The following is an 8,369-nucleotide window of genomic DNA, read 5'->3' as shown; positions in this document are numbered from 1 at the left end:
AAATCATTTGCAGACAGATAAATATATAATTTTACAGAGAAAAATCATATATTCATAAACCTTTCTGAGAATCAAACCAACTTTTGAAGGTGTTAGTGATCTTTGTTTGAAAAGCTCGAGTACTGGATTTGAAGGTCTTGAGAAGCTCTATCAGAATCTGTAATCCATACACCTGCAGAATCAAAGAAGAGGCAAGGCGTAGAAAAGGGAAACAGATAGTTGAGGAGTAAGACGATTGTGATTGGAAGCGAGTACAGAGTAGTAAGCTAATTCCAGGCAAGTGTTCTGAACTTTCTCGAGATATTGAAATTCTTGATAGTCTTGTTGACATTGCAAGTGCTTTGAAGCACAGAAACCTAAACCCTGATTTCAGTTATTGTTCTTGAGCTATGAACCATATTCTTTCTAAGCCATTGATTATTATAAACCCAAACTTGAACCTCAAGTATACGATACTATTCCATAAATACATGCAAACAAAATCCCAAACACTGAACTGAATTACTTATACATTCAACCATTGTATCCTATGCTTTGAGAGCTCAAATCTTTGAAACCCTGAAATATTGATTCTTTTGTTATCCAATTCTTTCAGTTCCCAGCATTCAAGCTTGTAAACTACTTTATTGATCCTTACAAAGATTGAAACCCTTTCATTGTTAAACAGTCATTGTTGTTAATGATTCTGGTTATTGTTTATTATTGCATATTCTGTTATTATGTTAGAATTGGATTGTTTTTTTTATAAAATTGTGGACCAGATTCGTGGTCAGACCATATAATGGTCAAGTTAGGCGAATGTGTGCCTTGGATCCAATAGTTAGAGCAATGCTGTGTGCCTTGCTCGAGGTTAGTGCGTGACTGATCAGCAGCCTAACCTTGGTTTTTAAATTAAAAGTATATTATCCAATTCTAAATCATAATCCATTGTTCACTTGATATCATAAATATATTCACCTGATGATCATTATTCTCAGTTTTGTTATTGTGACTTGCTGAGCTAGTTAGCTCATTTGTGCGATGTTGTTTATATTCTTTCCAGTTAAAAAGGAACCAGTTGGTAAAGAGGATCCCCAGTCCAGCGCGAGAGCTAGGGGTTCAGGTTGAGAAAGCTGAACTAGTAGACTTCTTTTGGGATAATTTATGTTGTAAAAGTTTGTAATAATGTTTGATACTCAGTGTGAGTTGAAATAGTTGGGATTTGAACGGTTTGTAATATATTAGTGTGTTGGCTTGTGTGCATACTTTAACCTGTCGCGGTCCGTGGTGGTGGATAAGTAGGGTCACTGCATATAATTATTATTATCTTTATTATTGTTATAAGCAGGTTATAATTAAGGTGTGTGTGTGGACCCCAAACTTCTGACCCGGGTTTGGAGGGCGCCACAGTATAAATCTTAGACTTCTTGATAACTTAGAACTGAAATAATTTAATTCAATAAGTTGTTTAGTAAAATACTTTTAATACAAAATCATTTTAATTTTATATTGGTTTATTTAATGTAAATTGGAATAATTCAGCCCAATTAGGACAAACTGGGTATTTATTCTACATCTCGATAAGTCACTATCTAGTTCCCGATAAGAGTCAGGATAGTGACATCTCGACATGAATTTTCTAATTTACGTGACTTCTCGATAAGCAAATATCAATCCTTTATTCCTACTTCTCGACAAGTCACATCTCTAGCCTATAAATACCCAGACATCTCAACATAACCCCTCTTTACGCTTTCGAGATCTCAATTGACCTAGCTTTTGCAAATCTTCACCATTCTCTCTCATTTCAAACTCTTTCTTTCTAAAATTTCTTACCCATTCAAACTCAAACACTATCAATGGCTGCCAATAATGTCAGGGTTGTTATCCCAACGAATGGTACCAAATACTTGGAATTTACAGATGCAAACCAAGCTCTTGACAGTTTCAAGTATTTTATCAAGTTTTTGTCTGAGTCTTATCTTGTAGGAGCTTTGGCTGCTAATCATGTTCTCTACTTGGACATGCTCAACGAGTTTTGGAACTCAGTTGTGGTGAATACTATTGTGCATGAAAACCAGGCAGTTTCTTTGGTGGTAAATTGATCAATTCAGGGCAGACATGTGGAGTTTGCTGCCAATGATATCAATAAAGCTTTAGGCATTCCCACAGATGGCATGGTGGAGGTACCAAAAGCACAAGAGTTGGATGAGTTTATAGATTGCATAAACTACAGTGAGAAAATTAACCTTGCCCGTCTCAACAAGAAGCATCTAAAGAGGGAATGGTCCTTTTTGTTTGACTCCATTGTGAGGGCTTTTACATGCAGGAAGACTGGGTATGACAACATATCTAGTGTTGTTCAAAAGCTGGTGTTCTCGGTAGCTTACAACAGCCACATCAATGTTGGGTTATTGATCCTGGAAGAACTCAACACCAGGCTCACAATGCCATTAGTAAGTAGAGGTAATAAAATTTTCTTTCCAAAGTTAATAATGTCTACTTTAAATTATAAAGTTGCAGAGATTCACTTGATTGAAGGAAATGACAGAAATAAAATAGGCAACTGTAGACAGGTGTCCAAAATTTATTTGGGTCACTTATTACAAAGAACCAGGGGATGGTAGCTCTAAATGTCACTAACTTTATGTTGGAGAGATTTAAGACATACCCTTATCCTTTGCCTGACATGAGGTCTAATGCAGGTTCTAGTGCAGTAATGGCTCCTGCACCTGTAGTAGTACAAAAACAGGATAACCAACATGAGCCTTCCCAAACTGAGACCCTTCCTTCAAAACTACTAGAAGCTAGGGAACCAACTACTTCAGCCTCCCAACAGGTTGGAGTTAGTAAAAAGAAGAGAAAACAAACACCAATAGTTACTATTTATAAGAGTGGTGAGGACCAAACACTTATTGAGTTAAACCTGGTCAGAAATCCAAAGAAGTCTAGGAAGATTGAGTTGACCACTCAAATAGCCACCTCTGCATCTTTTAAAAAAGATGTGGTTGTACTCTGGGGGCACCTTCTCAACAAGGTGTCACTATTAAATAAAGCAGTCTCCCCAATGCATCATGTACAGAGTCTGCACCACCTCTTGAGCACTCTCAAGAGGTTGAAAAAAATGATTTGGTTGGCACACACCATAAGAGCACATCTTTTGAAACTCCCTCATCCATTCAGGGGAAGTTGCCAAAAATTAACTCTGAAATTTCAAATCTTATTTCTCAAATTTCTTCTTCTTATAATGATAGGCTTGAATCTATTCCTCAAGCCTTGCCAAAATCAAGGGACACGGTTCAAGAAACTATGATCACCACTTAGACACAACATTTAGATGGTGAGATACTACATGCTGAGCTAGACCTTGATGAAACCATCACAAACACATGGGTTTCATCAGTTTTTACTAAAGAACATATGCATGTTACTCTAACACCTTCATGTGCACCACAGTCTTCACAGACTACTAGGTTTGAGGGTAGTCCTCTTAAGGGGAGCTACTCAAATCCTCTCCAATTCCATTGGAGGTTTCTCAAGTAGGAACAACTTCCCTCGCAACCCTGGCTGAATTTGCTTTGTCAATTGAAGCTAGGAGTTCAATTGCCAATGTTACAGTCATTGAGGAGGCAAGCATAGCACATTCAGATTCTAGTTTCTTGCAAGAGGAACAAGGGTTTGAGGTCATGGTACATGATAGTAACCTGGTCAAATCCCCTCCAATTCAATTGAAGATTCTCACTAGTGGTAAACAATACACTATCACAACCACAACTCAAGCTGTGAGTTCAACTGTGATCCATGTCACATGTACATTTACTACCTCCATCCCATACACCTCAAACACAACAATCCAACCTTCTACCTCAAACACTATTTTATCAACCCTTACACCTCATACCTCATCAAGCCAAGCCACAACTCAAATTCAAAAGAAGGATGATATTGGAATGGACAAACTCTTGAAAACAGCTGAGGGACCTTGTTCGGACAATGAATTTGATGAACTTCTTAAAGCTTTCAGTATCTCTCTTAACAACAATCATTTCACCTATACAAAGGCTTTGGACATAAATATAAATTTTCTAAGGGTGGTGATGGTGATCAATGATAATTTCAGGGAAAAGTGGATTGTTGCAAACATCAATGACTCGGGTGTATACATGCTTATGCATGTATCTCTTTCTTATCTCCAATCTAGAAGAGCATCTGAGCTGGACATCCTAATCTACAAAGTCAATAGGGAGATTTTAGAGGACACTCTCTAGCTCAATGAACTCAAGAAAGGTCAAGTAGCTGCATTTCCAGAAGCTTACCTTCAACCTAGTAAGGGAATGGCCTACATCTGTCCATCTACCAAAAGGTGCAAACACTTCATGATGACTAAGCATTGTGTCATGGGAAACCTGAGATTGATCATGACTTTGGAAACTGACTTGAAGACTAAGAAAATCAAGACTGTTAAAGATGAAAAGATGATCAAAATTTTGGGGAAATACTTGAAGAATGTTGAAACCATGTTGCCTAAAACTCAAATCAATACTAAAAATGACTTTGATGATGATGAGCAGAAGAAAGGTGATAAAAAATCTTCTGACTCAAATCCAAGTCAATCTAGCAAAGCAACTGGCAGTAAAGGTGATGACAAGAAAAAGGAGAAAGAAGCAAAGAAGAACATAGATGATGATAAGAGGAGAAGAAAAGATGGAGAAGGAGTAACAAAACAACAAAATATCTAAGGAATCCAAATATCACAAACTCACAAAACTCAAACTCCCAAACCTAGCCAAACAGACACTCAATCAATCCAACCTCAGAAACCCAAGTACCTATACAAGCCAACTGCAAACTCCATACTCAAGATACCTATCACAACTAGTCAAGTCTCTTTAAAGAAAATATCAAAGCCACCTTCATTCAAACCTACAACCAATACTCACTTCAAAACTGCCAGGAAGAAAACCAAAGAAAATTCAAGCTAATGTTGGTGTCATCTGGAACTGTTTCAATCAGAATGACTTTCTACCAGCTTCAAGGAGCATAACAGATGATGATTATCACCAACAACTAGCGGAGAAGATAGTCAAAGTTTGAGTTATTTCTCTGAGAGAAGTCATGATCTACTACAAGGGTGACTCCTTCATTTTTCCGAATAAGGAAGTAATAGATACATTTTCCACTGTAGGATTGAAGAGGGTGATCAGTTTGATGAAGGTTATGGATTCTAGTACAATGATGTGGAAGGCTGTATTGGCTGAAAGTTTGAGAGAAAGGGATATCAGGCCTGTAAGGGAAAAAGTTGAGAGGGAGAAAATAGAAAGAAAATATGCTGAAGAAATTGAGATGTTTGAAAGAAGATCAGATGAGTTAAATGCAAGGGGGTTGAGCAGAGTTTCAAAGGATGGACATTTTCTAAACATCAAAGTTGGCAGGTTCTCAAGATTCAGAATTCATCTTCTCAACAATTACTCATTGGAAGAATGGTTCAAGCTAGTGGAAGCTCCAAAAGGGACTGAAATCATTGAAGAACTTGAAGTGATAGTCAAAATCAAAGATCTCATTAGAAAGGAGCCTGACTATGAGAAATTCACCTAATATTTGTAATTTGTGAACTGGTGTAATTTTTTAATGTATAAATAGTGTCTTTGTCAATCTGTCAATTTATTGTATTTAATTTTAGCTTGGGGTTAGTCTTGTTATCAGGCATGAATTTGTGATAAACAATCTTCTCATAAATTGTGGGAGATTGTTGTGCAAGACATGCCTATATAATAATAAGAATAAGTCATATTGACATCCCTATAAGTTGTTTGATAATCAATATTTATATTATGTAATTGTATTCCTTGAGTTTGTAAAAATGTTTTGTAGATTAGACTGGAGGATTTTTTTTTTGTGAACAGTTTTAAGCTAAGGAATAAACTCTGGAAGAAGATCAAGACATGATCATGCCTCAGAGAAAAGATGTAGCAGCTTGGAATTGAATAAATTTGTTCTAGGAAAAATGTTCCAAGTCAAGATATCGATAAGTCACAGATCAAGGTATATCAAGAAGAAAGTTGAGAACTCCGAAATGACTTATAGAGAAGTCTCAAAGGATATCGACAAGTCATTTATGCATGTAGAGATGTTAGAGATATCGCAAAGTCAAATAAAGATGTAGAGAACTGGAGATATCGACAAGTCAATACCTCATGTAGAGATCTCAGAGATATCGACAAGTCAAGTATGTATATAGAGATCTCAGAGATATTGACAAGTCACTTCTGCATGTAGAGATCTCAACGATATCGACAAGTAAAATTCCTCATGTAGAGAACTCAAGACGTCGACAAGTCTAAAACCCATGTAGAGAACTGGAGATGTCGACAAGTCATTTTACATGTAGAGAACTAGAGATCTCGACAATTTAAATATACCTATAGAGAACTAAAGATATCGATAAGTCATTATACTTATCGATATGTCACATCTCTATAGAACAAAAGAAGATCTCGATATACTATTTCAAATTCAGAATACAGACAAGTTCAAGATTCAAGATTATCAGTAAACAAACAATTCATTCACTGAATTGGAAAGTCTACAAAAGCAGCTTGAAGAATACAAGATCAAATGCCAAGATTCACTGGACAAAGGATGGTCACAGACCTGCAAGATTCTGCACAGATTTGCTAACACCAAAAAAGGAAATAGACAAGGTTGCTATAGAAATTGGTTTAGTACATTTTAGTGCAAGTTTTGTAAACCCGTGTTGCTAATCTATAAAGCATGCACGGGTCCTTAGTTGATGTGTAACAAAATATATCTGGAAAATCTTGTATTCTTTCAAGATAGAAGCTGGGTTCTTATTTTCAAGAACACGGATTTGTAGTAAGACAGACTTCATTAGTATAATTAAGTGAGTTTTTGATATTGTGTCTTGTGTGTTAAACTGTCAATCATTTTATTGCTACAATTCTAAACTTTTCAGTTCACCAATAATCCAAACCAATTTTAAAAGCTAAATATGATCCAAAAAATATATCCACCCACTGTGTTATATTTCTTTGCATTCAATATCTAACACAGAGCTATATAATATACATCATCGAAAAAAGTAATTCAGTTCATCACCTTATATTTCTCAATATCTACGTACAACAATGTCTTAATACAATTCCGTTTAGTATATGATTAATATATAATAGAGCTATATAATATACATCACCAAAAATATTAATTCAATTCAACATCTTATATTTCTCAATGTCTGCATATTTGTTGTAACAATATTGTAACAAAACATAAAAATTAAAAAAATATTGCAACAAAATCATAAATAATAAATAAACAAATATATATATATATATTAAAAACTTATAAAAAAAAATTTAAAAAAATAAAACAAATCAATTTTAGAAAACCGTGCTAAAAGCTAATCTATACTATATTATAATAGACGAAACATTAAAAGTTTAGTAGTCGGTCGGGTATTGCTGAAATTACATACTTACCCTTTCTTAATTATTCCAATTATTGGGTCGATGAATTATAATTCTAATTGATATTGAAGTCAACTTTCTTTATTGCTTTACAAATTTCAATTCTATTTTATATCGAACTCTATATCATTATAATTTATATTAAATTCAACTTCTTCTACCAATTTATATTTTAATTCATATCGAGTTCTATATTATTCTGATTTGTTACTTTGGGCTAAATTATATTTAAGCAAAATAAATATAATTATTAAAATTTAGTTGATATATCATGTGACTTGGGACTAAGTAAAATTTGTATCCTATTAATGTGAACTAAAAAATCAAATTTTAATTAAAATATAAATATTATTTTTTTAAAAAAAATACACATGAAATTATCAATAATATTATATTGTTCAATCAGTAATATTGTATTTTTCAAATATTTTTTATAGAGTTATAGTTAATCGATTAAGGAATAACCATGCTAAAATAATATTTTTTAAGGTCTCAACATGAAGACATTATATTTTTACATTTAATAAAATAATAATTTCGTTATAATAATATTCATACCTACCAGTGCTATCACTTTAAATAAGTTTAAATATTCTAAAAAGTTTTGAATATATACGTATACTAATATAATTATCATGAAGTCATATCATTTAAAATTTTAAATGAACAAAATTAAGAATTAAATTTAATTTTTTTTTAAAAAAAAATAAATAATATTAAAAAAAATATGTAAAATCCGTACATTGTACGAGTTTTAAACTAGTTATATATAAAAAAAACATATAGAAAATATACGTCTAAACGTAGAGGCCAAGTAAAAATACGACTTTTCATGTTAAATTTGTTTATTTTCGAACAGAATAAAATTATAAAAAAATCGAAATTAGAAAAGGAATAGAAACGCAC

Source organism: Apium graveolens, unplaced genomic scaffold, assembly GCF_009905375.1.
Source record: "Apium graveolens cultivar Ventura unplaced genomic scaffold, ASM990537v1 ctg4079, whole genome shotgun sequence".
Lineage (NCBI taxonomy): Eukaryota > Viridiplantae > Streptophyta > Magnoliopsida > Apiales > Apiaceae > Apium > Apium graveolens.
Note: the sequence above shows the minus strand (reverse complement) of the source record.